Source organism: Capsicum annuum, chromosome 1, assembly GCF_002878395.1.
Source record: "Capsicum annuum cultivar UCD-10X-F1 chromosome 1, UCD10Xv1.1, whole genome shotgun sequence".
Classification (NCBI taxonomy): Eukaryota; Viridiplantae; Streptophyta; class Magnoliopsida; order Solanales; family Solanaceae; genus Capsicum; species Capsicum annuum.
Window position 1 is genome coordinate 92,556,950 of NC_061111.1, and position 12,982 is coordinate 92,569,931.

The window sequence follows — 12,982 nt, forward strand, 5'->3', positions numbered from 1 at the left end:
GATACGACTCTCAGAAGGAGTCGTAACCTTAAGGTACGATTCATCATATTGACTCATATCGACTCCAAAACCCTGGTAAGGTTCTAGGTCTATACGAGTAAAGAAATGACTCATAAGCCAGGGTACTAGTCGTACACAAGACTCGTACCCAAGCTTACCAGGTCGGGATCGCAGATCAACCCAACCCAACACCTATTTAAATAGAAATAGGGCAACCATTGGGTACCCGATACCCGAAATGCACCCACCACTATTTTTGCTCAAATTCAATAGTCCAAAATCATGAAATCATTTGAAAACAACAAAAATCAACTATCAATTTGCTTGAATTCTCCATCTTAAAAAAATTTAACCGAGAATTTATGAAGAAAAATTGTACACTTGAGGAAACTACTTCCTCATCCATTCAAGTAAGTTTTGAATGTAAATCCTTGTTATTTCGAGTTGGACTTGTAAATGGGAGTGGTTTCTAACTTTCTTTGAGTTGCTATTGCTTGACTGTTAAATTTTGAAACCCTAGTTCTTAGGTTTAGGTTAAAATTGGGATATTGGGAGTACACTTGAATTGTGGTGTGTTATTGTGTGTTGTTTTGACTAGAAATGAGTCATATCATTGCATAAATTAGTGGGTGTTTTTTGAAATTTGATTTGGAATCAATTTTTAAAGTTGGACTTCTATGTTACAGTTGATACAGGAATCCTTACGAATCATACCCACTGGTAATGAGGTTGTAATAGGACTCAAACCCACTGACAACATGGAATTCTAACAAAATTAAACTTTTGGAATGGTTACAACTTGCCTAAACGAGTCGTACCCATTCCATATGACTTGTATGCTAAGATCGTATTGACCTGGGAAGAATAATGTCTTCTAAAATATCTCTAATCTACTTTTGACTGTTGGTAATGAGGCATACATTATCGGTACAACTGGTTAGGAGGATTCGTAAGCAGACTAGTGAACAATTGTTCATGCATTGTGTAGGATACTACTTATTCATACAAGTCGTACCCAGTCGATAAGACCTGTACCCCACACTCTTACCCTTGATAGAACATGCACACTGAACTTTTGTTACTTATATTTGCTTTCTTTCTTTATTTAGTTATTAATTAATGAGCACTTGAAGGTACCTTGCCTCCGAAGAATACATCCACCGCTAAGCAAATTCTCCAAAAGGGCAATAAGAAGGCACCAATGTCTAGTTCAGAATCACTTGGGTCTGAGTTTACTCTGTTATATGACAGTAGCAGTGATCTATATGAGGGCCCAAAAAATAGCAAGGTTTCCCCAAAAGGATAGAAATATGACAAGGAGAAGAAGGTTGCACTCCTAGAGGAAACACCTCCACAAGGTCCACGAATAAAAAACCCAATTGTCTCTCTTTCGCATACACCACTACCTTTTGATGTTGCTAATGATGTTCAATCCAGTTTAGAGAAAGATGGCTTTGAGAATGTCCACAGTGTCGAAGAGGTTGAGGGTACCCTGATTCATTGACAAGATCCCTTATTTGCACTTACCACTACTCTGATGCCCATTATTGAATGATGGGGGTACCCTAGTATACAGAAAACTTTTAACAGTGGATTGAGTAGACCTCAGGGTGGTAAGATCAAATAGGTGTTATATCTAGAGAAGAAATTAATGACTACTGGGGTTTCAGAGATCCCCAGGTTGAAGGAGCATTTCAGGTATTGTAGGTTTGAATGGATAAAAAGAGCATCCAAAAAATACAGTAAAGTGTTGGTGTGAGAAATTTGTACGACCTACAAGGGTGAACTTCAAATAAAATATCCACAAGGCCAATTGTTGAATGGTGGTGACCCTATTGCTTCACTTATGATTTGAGGAGTATGGGGTTTCAGAGATCCCCAGGTTCAAGGAGCATTTCAGGTATTGTAGGTTTGAATGGATAATGAGAGCATCCAAAAAATACAGTGAAATATTGGTACGAGAACTTTATACGGCCTACAAGGGTGAACTTTAAATAAAATATCCACAAGGCCAATTGTTGAATAGTGGTGACCCTATTGCTTTAATTATGATTTGAGAAGTAAGGGTGGACATTTCATAACGTACTATTAGTAGGTTCTTGTATGGACAAGAGTATCAGCCTCCGATTAACACTGAGGAGATGGACAATCGAATGGAAGAAATGAGAAAAATAACTGGAACGGAGTTGGATTCTGAGAGAAAAATAGAGTTCTTTAGATAGACTATGGAGCAGATAGATTCAAATGGACAAAACATGGTGTGGGTAGTAGGAGGCCCTGGGTGGTTTCCTAAAAAATTGAGAAGAATACCCTCAACGTTGAGGGTAAGGCATGGTGGACATTGGCCCAACACATGCTATGTCTAATCAGGGGAGATAATATTCTGAGCCCAGTTCAGGCAGCCATTATAGCTGGATTCATAGCTGGTTTTGAGTTTGATGTTGGTGAATTCTTAGCTTGAGAGTTAAGAGACTGAGCTGTAGGAGGTGAGAAGTCTTTACTGGAGTATCCTTACATGATCACATAAATATTCTTAGCTACGGGAGTGTAAGAACTCTCGGGTATCAACGATATGTTAGAGTCCACGAACACCACTGACTTAGGTCTGATTTAAGATGTAGCGAAACATTTGGCCCGACAGATAGCTAATTTGATGGTAGATATGTTCTGGCAGAGCGGTCAGGCTACAACTTCTGAGGCAACAGAGATAGGTATACAGACGAAGACTATACAGACTGGTACAATGGGTACTTCTATTGCACCTTCTCCAATCGAGTCTGTGACACCTAGGATATAATGTAGCCTTCTGGACTTGATATGATATCACAGGCAATGTGGATAGAGGTTATGACCAGGTAAGCCATACTATAGGAAAATGTGGGTCACATAGAAGGGGACGTGAAACCCTGGCTTGATACACAGTTTTTGAACTAGGATAAATGGGTTTAGGGCAGACTTGATGTGTTTGAGTCGAGGATTATGCAATATTTGAGTGGTGGGAAGACGCCTGATATTAAAGATATAAAGACCAAATTGGCTAAAATAAAGAGGATGGTGCATGAGCTGTATGATAAACCAGTGATTTTGGAGCCCGTGATTGAGACAGTGGTGCCCACTATCCATGTTCCTAATATTTGGGATATTCTGGAGTCGAGAGTTAAGGAGAACCAAGAAGAAAAGTGAGAAAGAAAAAGAGAAATCCTGAAGAGAAAGACGCTGATAAGAAGGCTAGGGCAGAAAATATACTGGATGAACTGGATCAGCAGATGAGGGTTCGTAGAATGGCCGCTGGAGATAGTGGGTCGAGACCACCTGTTATTGATGTTGAGAGGGACAGTGTTGTGCCCCTGACAATTGTCATTGAATTAGTACCAATAGCTGATGGGACGATTGTTGATGACAGTGGGACCTAACCTAAGGGCTCACCTACTGATATTTGTGGAGCCAATGCCTTGAGTGCCTAGGTATGACCTTTCACGCTTACTTTACATTTTTTAGCATTAAGGACAGTGCTAGGATTTATAGTTGGAGTGGGTGTATATCTGATTTCAAAATTTTAGGATTAGCTGAAAAGTATAAGTAGCTAAAAGTCTATTATGACTTGCAAGTTTAGTGCTGACAAGGTACTAAGATAGGAAAAAAATAGGCACCTATGGCAGAAGATTGCTTTTTTATTTATTTTTGAGAGATTTTGTTTTTTATTGATTTTTGAGGGATTTTGAAAAAAATATTTGTAATAAATTATGATTTTTTAACTGATATTGAAATTTGGGAATATTTGTGGATATAAAATAATTATGCTGAATATTTAAATTTAATGAAACTGCGTTGAAAAGTTGAGACCCCTCTTAAAATTTTTGTGTTGTGTGATGTGTATGTGTGTGAAACAGTTGTGACTCTGATAATGGCACTGGATAAGTAGTACTTAGCAATGAAACCCTATGCAAGTGTGCATGAGGTATTCCTGAGTTCCCGGTATGTCAAAATCTAGAACTTGCCCGATTTCTTTTACATAGGTCTAGGTGAGTCAAATAAGAGATGATCATAGGATATTTTTGTTGGTAGTCCCCTTAAGCCTAAATTTCCAACCAAGAAAGTATGAATCCATTTGATCCAAATATTTGAGCCTTAAGTGACCATTTTTTGTTTAATACATTGTTTCACCTTCCCATTTCTATAATGAACCTAGTTGTCCCTGGTCCTTCTTGGACACTGTGCACCTCAACTCAGGCAAATTGCTTAAGTTGAGGGTGGTTGTTATAGGGGTGCATAGGAAGAACGAGAATGCAGAAAGAAGTGTAGAAAGAAAAATGAAAAAGGATGGGTGTGGTAAGAAAATAAATAGAAAACAAAAGAGAAAGAAAATAAAAATAAAGCGAGAAAACCATACCTGGCCTGAGTTTGAATGTGCTTTAAAGGTAAAAAGGAAGAAATAAGGGTAGATGAAAAATTCAATAAGTGTGAAACCCAAAAGTTAGCATAGTGTTAAGGAGGCATAGTCACTAAATAAATCCCAAATAGATACCATACCAGTCCTTAACCTACGTTACAATCCGGATAAAGTCGTTTAGTGATCCTACTCTGACTATACAAAAACTTAGGAAGAGAGCATATGGGTAAGCCTATGGTATTTTGTATACACAGGTGATACTTCTTTGTGACTGAGAGCGTTGTTTGCTATATCCCTAAATTAATTGACAAATTATAGCTTAGTGAATGGGATTCCTTTGATTGCGAGTGCGCAAGGGGTGTTTTGTTAAGTTTCTAAGCTGTTTGGTTGATGTGGATTGTGTTGATTCCTGATTGTCTATAACTAATGTAATGTCATCATCGGATTCCCTTGTGTTTCGTCATGTGCTGAATTGTTATACATAGTTTGATTTTTGAAAAGTGAGATTAGGAGAGGGAAACAATGTATGAGAAAATTGAATTTAAAATCACTGGCATGGGTAGCTTATGATCTTCTTGCTTAGGCATCATGTTAAGTTATAGAGCATAATTGTTGTTTACCTTAGGACACGCAAAAGTCTAAGTTGAGGGTGTTGATGTGTCATGAAAACACGACACTTTCGATGCTTAAAATCATGAATTTATGTAGGTACTTAGGTTGTTTTAGTGGATATGATGCACTTTTGCGTTTATTTTAGGAAAAATAGGTCTACCGTAGTATTGGGATGAAAATAGAAGAAAAGGACCCAAAAATACCAATTTTGACCAAGATACGAGTCACCTAATGAGTCGTCAACTCACTATATGACTCGTAGGATAACTCGTAAGCTCAACATAACCTAAAACCAAATTGAGAATCTAAGTATGGATAAGATACGACTTAGTCATCCAAGTTTTAAGCAGCGATACGAGTCATATACATAAATAGTAAGCATGATAGAATCTTAAGCTACCATCCAATGTTGAAGTCTCGGAAGTATAACAGTCGAAAGTCAAAAGTATAGTTAAAATATAAGTAAGAATCCATTTATGTTTCCCTTTAGTGGATTTGAATTTATGGAATAACTTTCAATTAATACTTATTGATTGAATATTAGGCCGACGACTCAAATCTTCTAAATGGAGACTAGGAAAAAGTGGGGTACAACGATACAACTTCTTGTCGCCACTTTGAATACTTGAACCTTTTTCTCAACTTTATATCAAACCTTTGATTAGGATAGTTGGGCATTGGGGTGAACATCAATAGGCTACTAGTTAAACCACAGATTTTGAATTTCTTGGCCTTCAAGTGAGGGACGTCATTTTTCCCTTTGGGAATGACAAACTTCAAAACATAGGGACTTTGTACCTCGGATCCACTGTTCATTATTTTCTCAAGTGGTTTGACTTTCATCACATCCACCAAGCATAATTTCAAGAAGTAATTGGAGTGAGCTCGACTTCTCCATTTTGCAGTTGCATTCTCCTTGACATTCTTACTCTGAAATTAACTATAAGCTTTACAAAGAATTTGTTTAGTTTGTTTTTTTTCACTCTAGTACCATTTCCTCAATTTTGGCATCCTTCATTAATTTTGGTTCATTTGGTTGGTAAATAACCAAGGATTCTTTAATATCAAGTTGTCACGACTTGAGTTTACCCCTCTAGTCGAGAAAATGGTGCTTACGACCACAAGCTAACTCATGAGCTGGTACCTACCGTGAGCACTAAGTAAAATAGTAATACAACACATGTGCGAAAGATAAGCTGATAAGATACTATAAATTTGAATACTAAATTACGTAATAATAACATGTTTGAAATATCTAATAAAAATGTGGGAAACTAAATTATCTGTATGAAACAACTGATAAAACTGATGAACTGACTGACTGTCTTACCGAGTGTCTGAAAGTGTCTAAGCATCATGAGTAGTTGATGGGATAAATCCCCAACTAACTTAAATCGACTAAACATAAGAAAGTACTAAAATAACAATAAAAACATATCATTTCCTCGATGGATGAGGAATCACCACTACTGCTGCTTGGTAGCACTGTGCTGTCTAAGAACAAACGGGAAACTGAGCGTCCGATTCTATGTTATAAGACAATATAGCGCAAAGAAAGGTATGCGGTCAGTACTTTAAATATACTAGTATATGAGATAAGGACTGACTAAAATGCATAAGATAACTAAGCATGAATGCATAAACATGTAATATCTGAGAATGCAAAACCAAGCACAAATATTTTATTAAGATAATCTGAAATCTAAAAGACTGAAATCTGTACAACTGAATAACTGATAGTCTGTACACTTGGTCAAGAAAACCTTAAGCATGCAACTACAACTGAAATAAGATTAGGATCGTACGGGGTAATATAATATATCCCTCTTGAAAACATTCATCCTCAAATGAGGTTGATTATACTAAGAACACTAAGGCAACTGAGATTGTATACTGAACATGCATAACTTGGAATGTGATTACATAACTGAGTTTGAATCATGATACATGACTTGAACTGATTTCGTGAATGCATGCAATGACATGATAATGGTTACATAGCTAAAATAGAGAATGAAAAATAGTCCATCTAAGGAAGATCATTAACTTAAGTTGAATCTGAGTTTGCGGAGAAAAGATGAGGATACTTGGTTCACATATCTGCTTCTTATTCCAAAGTAGCTCCCTCAATAGACTGATTCATCCATAGAACTTTAACCAAGGAAATTTATTTATTCCTTAGCCTACTAATATTACAATCAAGGATCTCAACTAGAACTTCTTCGTAGGAAAGACTATCCTAAGGAACAACAATAGTTGAATCACAGATGTATTTCTTTAACAAAGAAACATGGAACACTGGATGTATTGATGCCAAATCTGTAGGTAAATCAAGGTAGCTTTCCAAAATAGTTCAAGATTCTATGTGGGACAATATAGCGGGGACTGAGTTTACCCTTCTTGCCAAATCTCTTCACTCTCTTCATAGGCAAAATTTGAAATAGACCAAACCACCAACATCAAACTCAAGATCTCTTTTCCTCACATCCGCATATAATTTCTGATGACTTTGGGCTATTTTCAGCCTCTCTTGAATCAACTAAAATTTCTCCATCACTTTGAACAATGATTTTGGCCCTATCAAAGCAGCCTCACCTACTTTAAACCAACAAATAGAAGATCTACATCTCCTTCCATAGAGAGCCTCAAATGGAGCCATCTGAATATTGGTGTGATAACTATTGGTGTATGCAAACTCAATCAAAGGTAAGTGGTCATCCCAAATACCTTTAAAGTCAATAAAACAGGCCCTCAACATGTCTTCTAAAGTCTGAATGGTCCTCTCTGCCTGACCATCTGTCTAGGGATAAAAAGTTGTACTGAGAAGAACTTGGGTACCAAGACCCTTCTAAAAAGACTTTAAAAATTGAGAGGTAAACTGAGTACCTCTATATGAATTGATAGACAACGGAACCCCGTACAATTTAACCAACTCTCTAAGATAAAGCCTGGCATAATCCTCAGATGAGTACTAAGTATGAACTAGCAAGAAATAGGATAACTTGATCATTCTATCTATAATGACCCAAATTAAATCATTCTGACGACGCGTACGAGGAAATCCTGTCACAAAATCCATATTCACCACCTCCCACTTCCAAGTGGGGATGCTGAACTTCTAAATTGTACTACTAGGACTTTGGTGCTCAACCTTGACCTGCTGATAGTTTGGATACTTAGCCACAAACTCTGTAATATCTTTTTTCATAGCGCTCCACCAATAAATTTCCCTTAAGTCACGGTACATCTTAGTGGCTTCGGGGTGGATAGAGTACCGAGCACTATGCACTTCTTCTAAAATTCGCTGTCTCAAACCATTAACACACAGAACACATAACCTGCCCTGACAATGAAGCACAACATCTCCCCTTTGGGAGAAAACCTCTACTTTCTGATATCTAACTGCCTTCTTCAACTTAACTAAACTAGGATCCTTGTCTTTGTTTTCTTTTACTTTGACAACCAATGAAGATTCCAAACAACTAACTCCATCTTATCATCCTTTACATGGGCAACACTACCTTTAGGCAACCTATTAAGGGCATCTGCCACCATAGTGGCCTTGCCCGGATGATATAACACACTTATATATTGATATTTCAACAAGTCAAGCCATCTTCTATAGCAAAGATTTAGGTCTTTCTACGTAAACACGTACTATAAACTCTTGTGTTCCGTGAACACATCAACATGAACCCCATAAAGATAGTCCTTCCAAATCTGTAAGGCAAAGACAACAACTGCCAACTTAAGATCATGGGTCAGATAATTCTCTTCATGGGGTTTAAACTGTCTAGAGGCATAAACTATGACCTTGACTCTCTACATCAAAATGCAACCAACACCAACTCTGGAAGCATCACAATAAGCTCAAATCCATCTAAACCATCAGGCAAAGTCAAGACTGGGGTGGAGGTGAGTCGAGTCGTCAACTCTTGTAAACTCTTCTCACAAGAATATGACCACTAAAATTTGACCTTCTTCTAAGCCAATCAGGACACGAGGGAAGTAATAGAAGAAAACATTCAACCAACCACCTGTGATAGCCAGCCAAATCTAAGAAACTCCTGATATCTAATAGAAAGATGGGTCTAGGCCTATTTCTCACTGCTTTTGTCTTTTGAGGGTCAACTCGGATGCCATCATCGGAAATTGCATGGCCAAGAAAAGCTACTGATCTTAGCCAAAATTCACACTTACTGAATTTAGCAAATAATTAATGATCTCTAAAGGTCTTCAACACAACCCTCAGATGATTTGCATAATCATTCTTATTATGGGAATAAATATGGATTTCATCAAGCAAGACTATAACAAACATGTCTAGGTACTAATTGAACACCTTGTTCATCAAGTCCATGAAAGCTGCAGGGGCATTCGTTAGTCCAAAATACATAAATACGAATTCAAAGTGACCATATCGAGTTTTGAAAGTTGTATTCAAAATGTCACATTCTCTAACTCTAAGATGATGATAGCCAGATCTGAGGTCTATCTTAGAGAATTAACTAGAACCTTGAAGTTGGTAGAAAAAGTCATCAATTATAGGTAGGGGATACTTATTCTTGATGGTGACTTTTGTTCAACTGACGATAGTCGATGTGCATTCTTAGAGAACCATCTTTCTTACACACTAATGGGATTGGAGCACCCTATGGAAAAACACTAAACCTGATGAAACACATGTCTAAGAGATCTTTTAACTATTTCTTCAATTCTTTAAGTGTAGTTAGAGAAATTTTATAGGGTGGAATAGAGATAGGTTGGGTGTCTGGAAGAAAATCTATTTTGAAGTTGATTTCTCTCTTAGGAGGACTCTGGGAAAATCTTCGGGGAACACGTCTAGAAATTCATTTACTACTGGAACTGACTCGAGACTCAAAGTTTTGGAACTGGAGTCCTTAACTTGAATGAGATGGTAAGTAAACCCTTTTGATACCATATTTCTTGCCTTAAAGTATGAAATAATCTACCACCTACGCCCTAAAGTAATACCCCTCTATTTGTTAACTGGTTTATTAGGAAATTGAAAATGGACAATTCTATTTCTGAAATCGACTAAGGCATAACATGAGTGGAGCCAATCCATACTGAGAATGACATCAAAATCAGTCATCTCTAACTCCACAAGATCAATTGAGGTAATTCTCTGAGATATTGTGGCCGGGCAATTTTTGTATACCTATCTGGATATAATAGATTTACCCACTGGGGTAGACACTGTTAAAGGCTTTGCTAATGTTTCAAGACTGACACCAAAATTGATGGTTGTATAAGAAGTCACAAAATAAAGTGAATCTCCGGGGTCTAATAAAACATAAACATGAAGATGAAAGACCTGTAATGTACCTGTAACCATCTCAGGAGAACTTTCCTGATCATGCCAATTATGGAGAGAATACAACTTATTTTGGTACTAACCACTGGTGACACCATACATGGCACCCTGCTGAGTTTGACGACCTATCGGAGCTACTGAAGAATTAGTCTGGCCCTGCTGGAGATTATTTTTGCCCCTCTAAGAAACCACCGGACGCTCCCAAATCCTGTGGCCTACTTTTCCACATACAAAACACACATCACTACCCACTCTACACTTACCCTGATATTTCCTACCACATTTTCTATAGAGCGAATTTGTACGACCACTATTTAGACTACCTTGGGACTTAGATCCTGGCACTCTATTCTGACTGTCTTGCTTGAACTTAGGCACTGGCGCACTAGTTGAAGATGGAGCTGGGGCTGAAAATTTCTTACAGAACTAAAAATAGTTACCGCCTTCTAACCTTGGCTGAGAGAAATTGAAACTACTTATTTTAGCCTTCTTATTCTCTCTCTCTTTCTCCTTAAGCTTCTCTTTCTCAATTTCCAGAGTATGAACCATAAGTCTAGATAAGTCCATCTCCTTAATAAACATGGCGGTCCTACACTTCTTGAACACACTATCAGATACACCAGACACAAACTTACTCATCCTAGACCTAGAGTCAGCCACCATAGTTGGAGCATACCTTTCCAACTGAGTAAACTTGCGCAAGTACTCCTTCACACTTAGACTACCCTGCTTCAGGTTTATGAACTCCTAAACCTTAGCTTCCCTCAACTCCAGGAGAAAGAACCTGTCTAAGAAAGCTATGGTAAACTCTTTCTACTCTACCTGCCCTATATCAACACCTCAGTCCTTCTTCCACTGCTTAAACCAGGTGTGAGCTTTACCATAAAAACTAATATGCAGCCAAGCTTGTACTCTCACTCAAAGTGACTCCTATGATATCGGTCATTTTCTACACTTTATCCAAAAACACCTGCGGATCCTTCTCAGACTTGGATAAAAAAAACAGAGGGGGATTCATCCAAGTGAAATCCTGAATCCTAACTGCAACTGTATTTGCCACTGGATTGCCTGGAGAAATAGCCTGTTGGTTGTTCTGAGTATCTATAGAATGGGCTAAGGTTATGAAAACAGCCCAAAATTCTATATGAAAGACATACTCATTCAAGGGATCTTCCTGAACAGGTGGTAGAGCAGGTTGATCCCCAATTCTTCTTCTGTTATTTCTTCTAGGAGGTATTTTTTGTAATTCAATGAAGGATAAATTAGAAAGAGGAATTAAATAGAGTTCATTCTCTTTTACATGACAGGAATACTGAAAGAAAGGAAACTTTTCTAAAACATCTTGTGGCCTCTTGTCCATAAGTATGGCGTACTTTATACCCATGTACAAGACTCTACCTAATGTGGCTTTCAGACTCCCTAGGATACTTTAAAACCTTAAGCTATGATACTAAGTTTTGTCACGACCCAAGTCTACCTCCTAGTTGAGACAACGATGCTTACGGCCAACAGAAACCACAAGCTAACCTATTAGCTAGTACTTGCTGTGAGCACTAAGTAAAATAGTAATACAACACATATATAGAAGATAAACTAATAAGATATTGTAAATATGAAAACGTAATTACGTAATAATAACATGTCTAAAATATCTCATAAAAATATTAGAAACCAAGCTATCTGTCTGAAATAACTAATAAAATTGATGAATAGACTGACTATCTCACCGAGTGTCTGAAAGACTCTAAACATTATGAGGATTTGATGGAACAAATCCCCAACTAACTCTGACTGACTGAACATAAAAAAGTACTGAAATAACCATAAAATCATATCATGTCCTTGATGGATAGGGACTCACCACTACTATTGTTAGGTAATGCTGAGCTATCTAAGAATAGTCAAGAAATTAAGCATCCAAACCATGTTATAATACAACATAGCACAAAGAAAAGTATGCGGTCAGTACTTTAAATATACTGGTATGTATGATAAGGACTAACTAAAATGCACGAGATAACTAAGCATGAATGCATAAACATGTAATATCTAAGAATGCAAGACCAAACACAAACATGTTATTGAGATAATCTAAACTCTAAAAGACTGAAATCTGTATAACTGAATAACTGATAATCTGTATACTTGGTCAAGAAAACCTGAGCTGAGATACACTAAAATACAAACTAAAATTATGGGAGCTATCATGTAACCAACATGCCCCAATCTGAGCTAATCGAGGTCCAAGCGATAACCTTAGTTGGAGGTGTGTTAGTACCTTGCCACAAGTACTAACGCATGGTTGTGTGGATCCACTAATCTATTGTCCAAAAGGACCAGGGTGTCATGCCTAAACTAATGGGTGATACTCCTAAATTATACCTCTCTTACGAGAGAGTAAGCGGTCATTGTCAAATATATAATCCAACTAGGTTGGGGTCGAATCCCACAAGGAATACGATGCTAATTAAGTTGTATGCAAATTAGTTGACTTTTAATCATTAATTTTTGTAAAATAAATAGGAGATATTTGATTCAGTTCACAAATTAATGGTTTCAGTTTAACAATAAGAAATATATGTAGTAGTATTCAAATTCAGAGAAATAACAAGCTAGGGTTATGTCCACTTTGTAGTTTTTAA